The 16,015-nt window shown below is 36.6% G+C and overlaps 1 protein-coding gene across 25 annotated transcripts in view; it reads left to right on the top strand.

Moving 5' to 3' along the window:
* The window catches only part of Phf21a (PHD finger protein 21A), a 182,664-nt gene that overhangs the window by 17,731 nt on the left and 148,918 nt on the right, over nucleotides 1-16,015 (top strand). For 15 of the 25 annotated variants that reach the window (XM_013147439.3, XM_013147440.3, XM_013147447.2 and 12 more), the window contains 2 exons: nucleotides 10,745-10,785; nucleotides 12,250-12,361. The gene's annotated coding sequence lies outside the window, so the exon portion shown is untranslated. Of the gene's footprint in view, nucleotides 1-10,744; nucleotides 10,786-12,234; nucleotides 12,362-16,015 lie in introns of all 25 variants that reach the window. The other 10 variants (XM_013147444.3, XM_063227832.1, XM_063227831.1 and 7 more) reach the window with 2 other exon arrangements.

Here is a 16,015-nt window from a genome sequence, read left to right as displayed (position 1 = left end):
GAGCTAAATCCTCACCACGAGACCTTGTCTTAAAAAAAAAAAAAATTAGGGACTGGGGATTTAGCTCAGTGGCGTTAAGTACTTACCTGGCAAGCATAAGGTCATGAGTTCAATCCCTGGTACCAAAAAACCAAAAATAGAAAACAGTTTTGAAAATCAGTTTAATCCAGCTCAATTTGTAAAAGGTGCTATTGTGGGATCCTGTCCTGTGCACTAGGTACTTAAGGAGAGATGCTGCCTTTGATCGCTCATCCCCTGCATTGCAGCCTTTCTCCCCGCTGTTCTGAGCTCTGTCTCTTTTGTTCATGTACTCTCTCCTACCTTCTGTTCATCACTCCCTCCAAAGCCGCCACCATTTTATATCTGTGTCTTAGAAACACCATTGTAGGGCTGGGGATTTAGCTCAGTGGTGTAAGCACCTGCCTGGCTGGCGCAAGGCTATGAGTTTGATCCCCAGTACCACAAAAAAAAAAAAAAAAAAAGAAAGAAAGAAAAAGAAACACCATTGTAATTATTATCCCCAGTTTCAGACCATCAGCCAGGATTTGGTAAGATAGCTTAAAGTCACTTGCAAAGTAACTGAATATTTGTGAAATGTTTTATGTCTGGACTAAAAGAGAGAATAGAAGTTGTTTTCACCTAAGAAGTTGCTGCATTTTCTGATAGAGTACATGAGAGGCATAAAGACTTACTTAACTAAGATAAGCTTTAACTTAACTAGATTGCTGTCTGTAATCCTAATGAGAGAAGAAAATGGACATTTTGATGTTGCTCATTCCAAAAGTATTTTTTAATGGAGAAGGCTAGAATTTCTTCCTTTGGTTTGTCAAATGAAGGATAGTAGGCCTTGTTATTACATACTTAGCTTTTTTGGCTTTTTGAGACAGGGTCTTGCTATATAGTTCAGGCTGGCCTTGGACTCAGTATGGATCCCAGGCAGGTTTCAAACTCATGGACAGTCCTCCTGCTTCAGTTTCCTGAGTGCTGGGATTACAGGCATGTTCCACCATGCCCAGTTATGTATTGCTCTTTTTAAACTTTGATTAGTAGATAGTTGCAAAATAGCAGAACGTTTCCTTTCCAGATTCCCGTGATTGTTTGGTAAGAAACTTTGAAATTGTGGTTATGTGTTGAGTTAATAACTATTGGATTTAAATTCAGTAGTTTCTAAGCTCTATACCAGACTTTTCATCCTTTGTTTGATTATATGTGAAGAAAAACATTTGGGATTAACTGATTTTCTCCCTTTCCCTTCCCTTCCCTTCCCTTCCCTTCCCTTCCCTTCCCTTCCCTTCCCTCCTTCCTTCCTTCCTTCTTTCATTTCCCTTTTGCTTTCCTTTCCTTTCCTCTTTCTTCTTTCTCTTTCTTTTCCTTCCTTCCCTCCCTCCCTGACAGTCTCACTGTGCAATTGCAGGCTGACCTTGTATTCACTGTGTAGCCCACCCTGGCCTTCAACCTATGACAGTCCTTTTGCCTCAGCCTCCCAAGTGCTGAGATTATAGACATTTGTCACCACATCCGGCTAGAGCCTTAACTTCTTAAAATTTTAATAAATGTCTTTTTATGGAAATTTAAATACACACAAAAATAGAGTGGGTAATATACAAACCTCATGTACCTTTTACCCAATTTCGATAGTTATTAGCATGTTGGCAGTCTTTCCCTATAGTGTGTATAACATACTAAGAAAATAATTTTGTTTTCAAACACACAGTACAAATAGATGCATTGATATATTGAAAGGAAAAGTGTATACGAGAGTGTTAACTTCTTGTATACATTGCAAATCTAAACTGATGGTCCCTTTTAGGATAGTAAGGTTTTCATTTATCCTTTAGCTTATTGACTATGTCTGGCCCACCATTAATTTAATGAACTAGCTCCAGGAGAGATTCTTTTCTTACCTGATCTGTCTTTAGAAATTACTAGTTTTTCAACGTAATGTTCTTAAAAACAAGTTGTATTTTTTGTACGCGTTGCCTATCTGTGACTTTTCTTACAGGAGACCGGTAATGCTCATTTTTAGCACACGCAGAGTGCATGTGACGGGGCTGTAAATCACTGGCTCTTGTTTTGTACTTAGTATGTACTTGTGTCCTAGTGCACATTCTATTTAACCCAAATTATATGTATTCAGAAACACATGTTATAACTTGTAAAATAGTTTGTTGAACAGGGAATTTGGACTGCCTGCTAACTTTTGACCTAGTAATGAGGGTTAGGAGCAGAAGTGATGTGCTCCTTCTTCTACTCCTCTTTGGACCGGTAAGTTATGTTATGCAGGTTCCTGCAGTTGTGGGGGCCTGCTCATTACTAGTCGCAACAAGGTGACGGTAGCCTTATTTCTGAATTTCTTTGGTTTTATTAGTTTAAATTAGACCCATAGGGATAATTATTCCACCCCAATGCATGAAGAAGTCTAGTCAGTGGAAGTTGTGCATGGAAACCCCTGTGCACTGCAGTGGAATTGTATCTTTAATGTTGCCATGTTGTTTGCTGTATTTAGTGCAAGGAGCATACTTACTTAACAGGACCTTTAATAAGCTCCCGTTGCACAAAAGATACATTTATAGAAATTATAGTTAAGAGGACTTTGTAGTATTCCTTAGTAGAATTGTCTAGAGTGGTGAAACCTTTCTAAAATAAAACTTATTCCTTTAACCGGTATTCATTTAAGTGGGTTTCTCTGTACTTGGTTTCCATGGAAATAGCGAATAGCTAACGTTATTTATAAGGTGGAAGTAAAATAGGGTGCCTAGTGGGACCCCATGCTGCTCTGATGAAGAGACTTAGGGAAAAAAATCCATGCTCATGGGATTTTTTTTTTAAACAAGGTTAATGGAAGCCCTGATTTCAGCTTCTATGACAGAACATATTTTTGGTTTTAAAGGCTAGCATTAATATCTTAATGCAAACAACTTCTTTTTGAGGTCTGTATTGCTTTCACTTTCAAGTTTTAAGACCTCTTACTTGCCAGCATAATTGAGGCTTCATGCTTCAGATTTCTTTTTTGTGGTTTTTGTTTCAGAAGTTAAAATTCCCAACATTATTGTAGTTGTTTCAGTTTAAGATTAAAAAGGTAAATGTTCATTAATGATAGCAGTGATGATAAAGAATCCATATGTTGGAGGACCTTTTTTTTTGATAGTGTAAATTTCACGGAACCATTTTTCGTGTTTAGGCCTTAAGTCAGGGTTCTTTATTTGTGTTGCTAAACCTGTGTAATCAGGGAGAAAAAGATTCTGATTTTCTTTGGGGATGGAAACAGAAAATCTTCATTTCTCTTTCCCTTTTAAGAAGTGGAGTGTTGCCAAAGCCTTTTAACTAAAATAACTGTTCATTCTTTTAGTCTTTGAAATGTGGATTTGGGATAAACCTTGGCTTTTTCTTTACTTCAGCGGCAAGGCCTACTCTAGGTTTTTTAGGCCTGTAGCCAAGCCTTGCATTTCTATTGCCCCTTCAACTGAAAGAATATCATTCCCTTTGTGTTTGTGTTTAGGGTGTGTGTGTGTGTGTGTGTGTGTGTGTGTAACTAATTTTTCCATAGCCTGAAAGGCACCTGCTCATTTTCCAGCCTGGTGAATACAGCAGTGCTATATTGAGGGGGATGCAGGATGGAACACAATAAGGTGCTATGATTTTTATTTAGTTAGTTTTGGTTGTCCTTGGCAGCTTGTGATCATTATCCATTTGTCTGGAAGTACTCTGATTTTTCTTGGCTATCAGTGCAGCAGGAGTTTGCTTATGTTTAAAAGCAAAGATTGTAGTATACTTAGTCGAGCTCCAGCAGGAGAAGAGTTTGTGTGTGTGTGTGTGTGTGTGTGTGTGTGTTTCTTTGGATAAGCTGCCGGCTGTACTTGTGTTTATTGTGTTTTAACTTGTAAAAATTTGATTGTTTTAATCCTGTTGAATTTATTTTTATGTCAGATATTTTACCTGTAGGAATTCACTATTTTCCTTTGTACATGTTGATGTTATTTTATTAAATTTTGTTAGTTTTTTTAGTTTCTCTTTTTCTTGTATATTTTTAAATCTGGTGTTTATCAGTGACCTTCCTTAGTGTCTTTGTGGTCTAAAGACATAGGAATTTGGGTCTCTTATCCCATTTCTGAGAGAAGAAGCCCCAGGAGTTGCAGTTGATGTAGAGGAAGGGGTTTTCACAAACACAGTGCTGGGCATTGTCCTCCTCCTCAGTGCGTAGGGTTTGCGCTCTGAACTCCCAGTAGTGTTAGTCGGAGACACTTGCTTAAATCCCTATACACCAGCGTAAGCCCAGACTCATGATGCCTTGTGGATACTGAGTTTTTGTTGTTGTTGTTGGTGATGATGATAACGATGACAAGAGTTTTGGTCTTAAAGTTAACTGAGTATTAGGATCAGAGTTTGAGTTGTCTTGGGATATGGAGTGTTTTACTGAGTCTGATCTGTAATTAAGTTTTCATTCTGATTAGACTCAAAACATACACTCCTGTAAACTGCAGAAGCCTGTGAATAAAGGTTTTTGTACTTTATTGCGTGATGAAGTAAGATTTATTTTTTTGTTTATTTCTGCTATTACTCAAAAGAAATTATTTTAGCCACAAAATAAATGATTTTAACGGGTTTTGAACATACTGTAAAGGGACTTAATAAAAATTTTCTTTTTTTTACTCAGAGGCTTTCCTACCATTACCCTAATCTCTAAGACTTTTGTCAGCTAGTATGGCCCACATTTTTCAATCATATAAAAGTTAATATGCACTATTTCAGAGTTTTGACACTTTGATCACTAGTCAAGTATGAAATGATCACTATTACTATACCTGTCTGTGAACTGTGCATTTTTATTATTTTTATTTATATACAGTCTAATGAAAGAATTCCTAGGTTGAGAGCTGTCAATCTGGACTTTAGACTGAGTTTTGTTTCATTATTTTTATAGATATTAGCTAGTCCTCTAGACTTTTTTTCTCTTTTAAGACAAGGTTTTGCTATGTAGCCCAGGCTGGCCTTGACCTCACAGCAATCCTCCTTGTCTCAGCCTTCCAGGTGCTAGGATTACAGGCTTATACCACCATACCTTGCTAGTCTTCTTAAATTTATGTTCCTTTCGGAAATGAAGGAGTGGATCTTACGATCTAAAATAGTCATTCTAGTTTTAGGCTATTTGAGGCCCCACTCTCCTAGATCTAAAGGAAAGTGGAGCACTATAAGGCAGGCAGTGGTTCCTAATCATGGCTGCCCATCAGCACCTTCTGAGGAAACTTATAATTCAGATCTTTAAGAGGAGAGCTCATGAATCTATGTTTTTTGAACTTCGTGATCTTGATTTAGGATTGAGAATAACCTGTGCAACACATTATCTCTGTGTATTTGTGTGTATGTGTTCATGTGTGTGCATGTGTTTATCCTGTCTGAAAATTTTAAAAATTGGGGGTGGGGGTGGGATATAGGTCAGTGGAAAGGTCTTGTGCTTAATCCCCAGTACAAAACAGACAGACAGACAGACACACACACACACACACACACACACACACACACACATGGAAGACGCTGATGAGTTGAACCAATCATGTGTTTGTGTGGTTGAGACAAATGGTCAAATCAATGTATTTTAAAGATAAAGGCAACGTGGCTAGCTTTGGATTAGATGTGGGCGTAATGGAGCAGGGTGTGCTGACTCAGCATTTTTTGCCTGTAGGAAATTGCTCACCATTTATTGAGATGAGATTGAGTCTGAGGAAGCGGTTAGGGATAGGTGGACTGGAGTTTAGTTTTGGACATCCAGAACCTGAGCTACCACTTTGACAAGTGTTGAGTTGGTCATTGGATATATGAGTTTAGGGAAAAATTGGGGCTGGGGATAAAAATTTGGGGATTGCCAGTACATGGATCCTTTTATAGCCACAGGCTGCATGTGATCTTAGGGGAGGAGATCCAAACCTGGGCCTTGGTCCTTCAACACTTGAGACCTTGTAAGTGAGGAGACATCAGCAAGAGCGAAAGAGTGCCAGAGAGGCTAGGGGGAAATTGGAGGGTGGTATCCTGAGGGTCAGTAGAAGGAAGAGAGTTTAAAAAGGAAAGAATGCTCAAATAGGTCATATTTGAACAATGTAGTGCGGACTGAGACTACTAGTGCCTTAGCAAAAAGGCAGTCATTGGTGGTCTTGACAGGAGTGGAGGGAGGCAGAAGCCCTGGTGGAACGGGCTGGCTAGGGAAATAGAGAAGAACTAGAGATGGAAGGTGTGGTTAACTGTTTGTGGGGGCTTGGTGGTAAGTGGGGACATGGGAACAATTGCTAGAGAAGGATATAGTGTCACTGGAGTTGTTTCGTTTTGAAGTGGGTGCTCTTTTATTTTTTTTAAAGATAGGAACAAAATGATTCAGTAATGACAGTTGGGAAGTAGATGATGCTTTGTGGGATTAAAGGAAGAAGTGCTGGAGGCATGTCCATGAGAGGGCCAGAGGGAGGGGCCCCAGAGATGGTTAAGCCATTGGGCCTAAAGGTCTTCACCTCATTAAGTGGGATCCTGCATTTCCTTCTAACCACTTACTGGTGTTTTCAAATTTATTGTACAGTATTTTCTATTGGAAATTAAGAAGGGCAGATAAAAAGCAGTAAAGCTATTGTATATAAAACTTAGTTACTGGACTATTGTCAGCTTGGTATAGTAGGGGAAGAGAGGAGATTGAATCTTCTGGGGAAGGTGACATTTTAAAGTGTCTTTGAATGACAATTATTTGTGCTATTCTAGTCCCTTATCAAAATTTATGATTGAGCACAGGCTATAAACTTAACCGTTTGAATTTTTTAGTGGGCTGAATTAAATTTTAGCCTAATTTAAGAATGATCTAGTGTTAAAACTTTTTCTTTGCAAAATTTGTTTATTTAATATAGATTCTTATAGCAAGGTTTTAGATACCTTACAAAAGTGCTGGAGAAGTGGTTATTAATTTTTATGTATTTATAGTATCTTAAATTTAATAACGATATCAGAAATCTAAATGATTTGTTTCTTTGCCAGCTCTAATTAGAGTAGCTACCTGTGAAGTTTTGGAAAGGTGAACAGTCTTCAGTTTGCAAAAAATATGATGTTATGTTAGCAAAATAACATTTAGCTCTAAAAGAAAAAATTTCATTTATAATTTACTTTCTTGAATGTATTTTTCAAGAACAAATTTATATTTAAAATTTGTTGGCAAATAAAAATTTTGAACAGCCTTAGTTACAAGTATGAAATATATGTAAAAAGCAAATTAAGTAGACTTCTAAATCAACTTAAAATGAAGAAATCAACTTTGCATTTTATACTTACTGTTTATATATGAAATTGTTTATATACCTTGCCTTATGAACTTATGGAAATAAAATACTAGCCTTTCTTTTATCAAGTTTCCAAGTGGTAGCCATTTAATCAGTCTTCAGAGAAAACATTTTGGGTATTCAGGCACAGCGTTTGAGAATCACTAGTCCTTAGTTCCAGCACCGTGGAAGTTTGAGGAAGGAGGAATGCATGTTTGAGCCCTGCCTGTAAAACTTAGCAATATCCTGTTTCGGAAAATGAAAAGAAAAAAAAAAGGGTCAGAGTTTTAGCTTAGTGTAAAGGCCCTGGATTCATTCTCAGTAGTGGCCCCACTCAAAAAAAAAAAAAAAAAGAATTTATAGTCTTAAAAATGATTTACTCTTTTGGTATATCTGGACCTTTTTGTAAATCTGATCAAAACTGTGAACTATCTTCCCTGGAACATTATATGTGGGCTCACACATACAGAGTTTGGTATCATTTTGGCAAGAGACCTCTCTGAAGCCCACTCATGGGAGATCCCTTAACAATAAAGAATTTCAGATTTTAAAACCTGCCCTAGATGGCTTAAAGTGATTTTTCCTTAAAACTTGGTATGCAGGCTTTTCTACAAGTGTTTCCCGTGATTATTGTAGTTTGTTTCTTTGAAGAGTAACTTAAGGGCAAGTGAAGGCTCAGAGGAAACTCAGGGTCTACAAGCTCTCCCCTTAGCTGTGCCACCAGCCACTGGAAGCTGAGTGACCTTTGACGAAGTCACTTAACCTCGAAGGATCCACTTTGCTGGATGCCTTCTGCAGTCCCTATAAGCACTTTTCTGAGCAGTTTCATGGTTTTGTGGCTTCATTCGTTGAAGACTGTCTCTGCTATAGGATTTTGGAGCTAACACCCTGGAGATAAAGTAGCTCTGTACATTGTGCTGCCAAACTGAATATGACTTTTGAGAAAAGTTCATGTGATCATACTTTCTCAGATGCTGTATAAATAGAAGTTAAAATGCCATCCTATCCTGATCGCTTTGAGTTTCTACATATTTATAATTTTGGGTATATGCCTTTGTTGATTATGTGTATTACAGTTATCATCTCCAGTTCTGTTCTTTGATTTGCTTTTTCATTCTCACTGGTTTTTGTTTGTTTTACTTTGGATGAACAGAAATTCTTAGTTTAGTCCAATGTATCAGTCTTTACTTAAAAATTTACTTCCTAGTCAACAATATGGATAAAAATAGTTGTAGAAGTCATTCAGACAACAAATAATGCTGTGGGATACAAGTGCAAATGAATTATCCCTGTCCTAAAAGAGCTAAAAAAGAAAGTCCATTGTAATAGAAAAGAGAAGCCCGAAACAGACAGTGTAAGTGTCCATTCAGTCAGTTCATTAATTTAACATTTACCGTTGCCTTGCAGTATTTAGGGATCTTTTAAGAGTTACAGAGTCCTGTAGGTAACTATAATGTTAGGAATCTACTCTTAATAATTGTGTCACTATAAACTTTGTGTGATTTTTCTTTTAGTTGGGGATGATTCTACTCTAGTTGATTAAAATTGTCGTTTTGTTGGACTGATAACTTTAAAAAAGACTAGTGCTAAAGAAAATGTAGGATAGAACATCAAATTGAAATTCTTTTTTTTGAGATACAGTCTCACTGTGTAGTTTAGGCCAGCCTTGAACTCAGTGTAGCACAAGCTATCCTCTTGCCTCAGCCTCTCATGTGCTGGGATTATAGATGTGCACCATCATGCCCAGTGAATTTATTTTGTAAATGAATGCTAACTGCATGAATTGGAGCCCTTTTACTAATTTACTATGTGTTTGATGTGACTGTACATGATTAAAGATTTATAATGTTTGTGATGTGAAAATTCTTTGAAGTATCCTCTGAGGAAATGGGACACAATTGAAGTAACATCAGTCAACAAACATACTATGTTTAAAGTGTAGGGAAGACATTTGCAGAGCATGACATGTGGAGTTTTAAGTAATTTAATGCTAAAATGTTAGGGGCAAAGTTCCAATTTTTGTTTCCTGATACTGGCTCAGGATACCAAAACCTTGATATATGTATATATATATATATTTTTTTTTTTGGCTTTCTCACTGATTAGACATGTGGCATAGAGAAAAAAAATGACTTTTTGTGTCTGTGGTTTACAATTTAAAATGGTAAGGTATTATTAGGGATGTAAATGATTTTAAAATTTCTGACTATAGAATTATTTGCATACATATCTATTATTTTATGCATTATATAATGCTGTGAATTTTAAAGCCTTACATAAGACAAATGCATATCAAGATTAGTTGGAAAATGACCTTTCAAATGGACTAAAGTATGGGCTGCTGATGCTAGTTTAATTTGTCATATAAAGCAATATACAGTGAAGATTGTGGCAGATGAGGGTATAGCTGTATGTTGCTTAGATGTGGCGAATATCATTTCCGAATTTCTTAGAACAGAAAAGCTAACAACTATAGTTGAACCTTGAACAACATGGGTTTGAACTGCCCAGGTCTACTTATATGCAGATTTTTTTTTTTTTTTTTTGAGATTTGTAGAGTTTGAAAAACAGTTGAACTATGTGTCCTTAAAAAATACTGAAATTTTTTAGAAAAATGTCACAAATATGTAAGATATATGTAAATAGTATTTTGTTACCATTTGTTACCATTAAATATATACATAGCTAGTATAAAAGTTAAAGCATGAAACCATTTACAGGCAAGAGAAATATAAACAAACATAAAGAGGCAGTATTAAATGATGCCTGCATTAAATGCACCGTAGTGCATACTGTCCTGTTGGAGTAATCTCCCAGGCACCTCCTGTTGCTGTGCGGTGTGAGAGCTCAAGTGTTGCGGGTATCCACTGAAAACACTGTGTGACGCTAATCATCTCCATGTGAGCAGTTCATCTCCAGCAAATTGCTTATCTTGTAGTTATCACCCACATTTCACTATACTTTTGTACAGCACAGATAATGTATAAAATGTGTGAATCCACTGTTTTAAGTTTTTGAGGAGTCAAAAGTTACACTCCGATTGTTGACTTTGTAGGGTATTTATTAAACTCCTCACCCCCAATACCTCCCCTCATTGTTCAAGTGTCAATTGTACCCTCTTTTCTTGATTTTTTTTTTTTTTTTGAGACAAGGTCTCACTATGCAGCCCAGGCTGGCCTTGAACTGAGCAGTCCTCCTGCCTCAGCCTCCCAAGTGCTGGCAAGTGCACCATCATACGCTTCCCTTGTTTTGAAAAACTATGATAAAACCAAAATTTACCTGCTCTTGCATTGTTTCTTTGCTCTAAAAACTTTTTTTTCCTTTTTGTGTTTTACCATTTGGAGGCTTGTGTTTCAGTTCTTTCTTAAAATCAGATAGAAATCTTTTTGAGTTTTCAGCTTTTGACAAACATGTCATAAATCTGTGATCTAATTCCATTTTTTCCCCTCCTTCTGTTATAGGGGGCTGGAGAGCTGAAGGAGAGCCAGTGTCCCCAAAATTGGTAAGTACTTTTTCTAGGCAGACAGAATATGCCTGATCCTAGCTGAATAATAATTCAAATATTCAGGCGTTTTGTTGTTGTTTGCACAAAAAGGGCTTTTTCTGAGAAATGAGACTTTGTTGTTTTCACTGACTAAAAGTGAATTTCTGTCTAATTTCACATAGCCATCTCTCAGATGGCATTTGTACTTCTCATAATACTGCTAGGCTTGCATGTTCCTTCATTGATAACCTATTACAATGTAAAGGTCCCCTTGGCCAAAAATTTCCTTAATGAAGTAGTTAGAGCTGACAATTTGAAAATCAGTAACTTCAAATGTTAAGCTTCCCAACTGTGTTTTGTATTATTTAATATGCTGTTAAATTTGATGTCCTTCTGTGTATGTGCAGAATGGCTAGGTTAATGTAACTGAGAATTTTGACTTTGAAATACAGAACTGTTAAGGGTGTATATATCTATATCTTTTTTAGGGAGTGTACTGGGAATCAAACTCATACCCCGTACTTACCAGGCAGGTGCTTGTGCTGCTGAGCTAAACCCCTGGCCCTCAGTATTTATATTCTAAATATTAGATTGGCTTTATGTGTGATACCATGTTTTTCGTGTGTTGTTTTATATAATTCTCAGGGAAAACTAAGGAGAGAGAGAGAGAGAGAGAGAGAGAGAGAGAGAGAGAGAGAAGAGAAGACAGAAGAGATAGGCAACAATATAGGGCATTTTTTCCTACTACCTTTTTAAATAGATTTTCAAATGGCTATAACTCATCACACTTAAGCATTTCTTTGAATGTCTAATTTAAGATCAGAGAGTATGTATACAGGGCAGTTAGTGACAAAACATCAAGCAATTATTAAACTTATGAAAAAATTAAAATAGCTGGAATAGTATAGTTCTCTAATACAAGACTGCTTGAAAAAAATCCTCTCTCTCAAATAGTAATTAAGGTAGGTGAATAGAGTAGATACAGTAGATATTTGGTTAGGTTTTCTTTTTGATAATTTATAATCCTTGAGGTGTCTCTCTTACCTCTCAGTGACTAGTCTTTGAACATGGAAGGGGAGATACTTGAACTGGCTAACTGCACTTTTTACTTTTTAATTTTATTGACCATTGTCTTATGAAATCTTTTAAAATAAATAAGCAAAGCCCTTTTACTTTGTGGTGTGTTAGAATCATAGAATCTTAAAGAAGGATATTTAAGGGTCTTCATCCAGCCTTCTATCTTGTGTGGCAGTTTCTTTTCCTATATCCCTAACAGGTTGTTATTTATTCAGGTACATATTGATTACTACATTTAAAAAAAGTAGATCATTATTTTCTGTAATGTATTCTGAGGAACTCTGGTTCCACAGAAACTGAATAAATATTACCAAGGTGGGGATGGGGTGGGAAGAAGGGCTCTGTGGTCATATAATTTGGGAAATAACTGCGTTAAACAAAGTTAAACAGGTTTCTTTACTGCAGGACTTCTCAGAACCTTTAATATGCTAATGTGCATTGTGAATCTCCAAGAGGGGGATATGATATGCAGCATTCTTGAATACTTCTAATGACAGGGAGCCCACTACCTCATAAGGTAACCCATTCCTTTTTTGTACAGCTCTAATCCTTAGTTTTTCCTTAATAGATTTGAACTCTATCTCCCCTAAGTTCTATTATGTATTTATTGGTTATCCTGAGACCATCACCCACTCCTGTGTTATCTTTTGTGTGGTATATATTTATAAGATTCTGACCGGGCTTGTGTGGATACTTTTATACTTGTTAAAATCATTAGCATTCTGGTACGTGGCAATTAGTTCTAAGATCTTAGTCTCATTGTCACTATGCTGTTATACACTTTACTCTCAGTCTTCTTCACTTTGAATTTCTATAAATGTAAATGTTTACTTCAGTGTTCATCTTGTTCGGTGTGGTCAAGATAGTTTCAGTGGACATGCCTGACCTCTGTAAAGGATAGGAAGTCAGAGTATGCATGTGTGCAGACAGCCTGGGCCCCAGACGCTGAGGGCGAAACCGTGGGGTGAACACTGCCAGGGAGGGGCGATGTAGGCCATAGCCGCAGAGGAGCATGTGCAGAGCGAGTGGCGGGGACCCTTGGCCTGGCCTGCCCAGAGGGCCGCAGAGCCCTGGACTGTGTGCTGTGGATCATGTAGGTGTTCCTTTTTTTGAAAAATGAGAAACTGCCCCACCCTCCCAAATCCGAACCATCAAGGGGAAGATAGATATTATTGTACAGCATTAACTACTTAATTTAATAAGAGTTTGAAAATCTAACTAGCTGCGGTGATTTTTGTTAACTGCTGTCATACCGGGGTGTGATAATAACAACCTTGTCAGATTCAAAGTTTGGGTTGCCTCTAAAGTGATGGTTGCGGGGCTTTTGTGGAGGTGCATTTTCTGTGGATCTATGGAGTGTCACCAAAGAAATACCACCATGAAAACAAGGCAGGGTGGGTTGAAAATTCCTAAACAATAAGAGAACTATAATTTTTTGAATGTCATTTGATTCATGTTAAGAAGGCTAACTTCTTCAATAAGTATAAAATAATTGTATTATTTTTAGCATCCATGGTAATTTCTTGGCACTACTAGTTTTATCTCATTGTGTGTTAGATACATATTAAGTATTTTGGACCCAGTGAAACCTGGTATCTGAATGTCAAGCATTGGACAAGATGAAAGTGTACAGAAACCTACCTTAATTTTATATTTTCCTACTTAAAAATAGTTAGACTTCTTGTAAATGTTGTATGTGAGAATATAGATACAAAATTTTGCAACAAATAATTTTTGTTGAAGAAACAATTCTATGACAAATGTGTGGTATAGAGAACAGCTAGCTGTTTTTAGGCAGTCTGAGGTACATTGTCACAGACTTACTGTTACTTACAACTGTTGGTTATCCAGTGAAGTTTTGATTAGAGCAAGGTTTATGTCAATTTAGTAATAAAGCAGATTTCTTAGCACTAAAACCAGAGTTACGGCTTTCCTCCAAGTTATCATAATCATAATAAAAGACCTAGATATCACATATCTCTAAGCAAAAGTATTCAGAAATACAGAAGACTTCTTAGAGACTTTGAGAATAGCAAAGCCTACAGTGTTTCTGTGTTTTGGGTACTGGGATCGAACTCATGACCTCGTGTTTGCCAGGCAGGTGTTGTGCCACTGAGCTATCTATAGCCTCCAAACCTACAGTCCTGTAGAGATAAGGTATGTTCAGAAGTTTTATAACAGAGTTTGAGTACAAAATTTTAGTGTAGAATTTGAAGAGTTAAATATGTCAAGAATAGCACAGAACTTGTTCACAAGAGGCTTTTCATACAACAGTCCTATGAAGTAGGTGATACTGTTTTCCCCATAACCAAGCAAACTCACTCTGAGGGTGAGAGTATTGTAGTCACACTGTGACTCAGCTAATTGTGAAGTGATTTTGTTTGTAATTGGGGGGACAATATATGTTCTTTGTAGCTATCATAACTGTAGTTGCCTCTCAGCCTTTGGCTAAGGTCAAGTGTAGATACCATAACTGCATTTTTTAGTGAAGTGTTTTGTTTTTTTGAACCCAGGGATTTCACACAGAGTTAACATTCCCAGCCTTTATTTACTTACTTGTTTGTTTGTTTAGTGAAAGGGTACCCTAAATTGCTAAATTACTCAGGCTGAGCTAGAATTTGTAATCCTCTTGCCTCAGCCTTCCAGAGTGCTGGGATTATAGGTGTTCACCACCGTATTTGGGTTTTTAGTGGGATTTGATAATTGCTTTTGTTTGGCTTGTGGAGATGTTTGTTTCCTTGCTTGTGTTTTTATGTTTTGCTTTTTGTTGTTTAGCGGTGTGAGGCCATTAAGTATCCCAGTGGCGATGTGCAGTGGTGACGAATGTAGACATTGGTGTGTTATGTTAGGCAAATATCTTCCTTGCTGGTAGTGTGCAGAGCCTTGGGTAAAGGTATTATTATGTCTGCGTAAAATGTGTCTATTATTGTTTTGTAAGGCTGTTATATTTTCCTTATAGCAACTGATTTGTTATTTATAACTTACTAAAATTGATCAAAATATAATATCATTCTCATAAATTTAGAAATAATGCTTCTTTCGATGGTATAAATTGACCCAGGTAGTATGCAGATAATGGTTTCATGAAGTTGTCTAAGATCCCAGAATGTTTCTTAAAATAGTCAGTATGTTCCTTCCTTACTTTTGTAAACTATAAATATATGTTTATAATTTGTTCCTTTAGGCAGAAACTGGTCTCTTACAATCACCATCCAGAAAAAGAATTTTCCGGTTTGGCAGTGTAGCTCAGTGGTACAGTGCTCACCCAATACACATAGAGCGCTGGGCTCAATCCCTAGTACCCTGAAACAGCTAAACAAATAAAGGGCAGACAGACAAACAGAAGGACAGAAAGAATTTCAAATGAATGTTCTAATCCTTAGTGAGCTTTTCTATAAATAGTTACTACGTTTTTAACCCTTCAGTTTTATTTTGAAATAAAATGGGTAATTGGCATTTAGAGTCCTAGCCAAATAAAACTTCATGCCTTTGTGTATCTCCAATAAGCAGACAACACTTGACGGAGGAAGTAAAAGCTGTCAGCTCCTCATTAACTTGAGTTGCAGGCTTATTAACGTGCAGGGTGCTCTTTGACATTTAGAGTCTCCAGGTTAAACCCTGCTCTTATGTTTTCTTTTCCCAAGCATTTTGTTTGATGAGTACAAAATTTTCTGATGCTTTATCTATCCATCCTCACTTAACTTTTTCTTATTTAAAAAGAAACAGGTAAATTTTGACAATATCATTACACCCCACAGAAGTAAGTACTGTAAATGACTCCCAGTGCTATCATCCAGAGATAACCACCACCAAGTTACAAAGTGTTACAAACATGTAACAAATTATAAAATGTTACCAGACAATTTTAGATAGTTCACAGTATTATTATTTTTACAGGCCTTCAGTTTGATAGACAAAACTTCTTAAATTTTATATTTGCATTATTATTGAATTACAATATTATAATATTATTATATTTTTCATGTTTGTTGGTCATTCTTATTTTCATTTCTGTGAATTACTTTTACACAGATTTTTTTTTTATTAATTCATGAGAGCTATATAAGTAATATGAACTATTGTGAAGTATGTTGTAAATTCTCTATGTTTTTAACCTGCCATTTGTTTCCTTCATTTTTATGGGTTCACTTGAGCTATTAATTTGTAATAG

This window comes from Cavia porcellus, unplaced genomic scaffold (assembly GCF_034190915.1).
Source record: "Cavia porcellus strain 051 isolate PalLab524CR breed Dunkin Hartley unplaced genomic scaffold, mCavPor4.1 scaffold_17, whole genome shotgun sequence".
NCBI lineage: Eukaryota > Metazoa > Chordata > Mammalia > Rodentia > Caviidae > Cavia > Cavia porcellus.
This window is presented reverse-complemented; position numbering and strand designations above follow the sequence as displayed.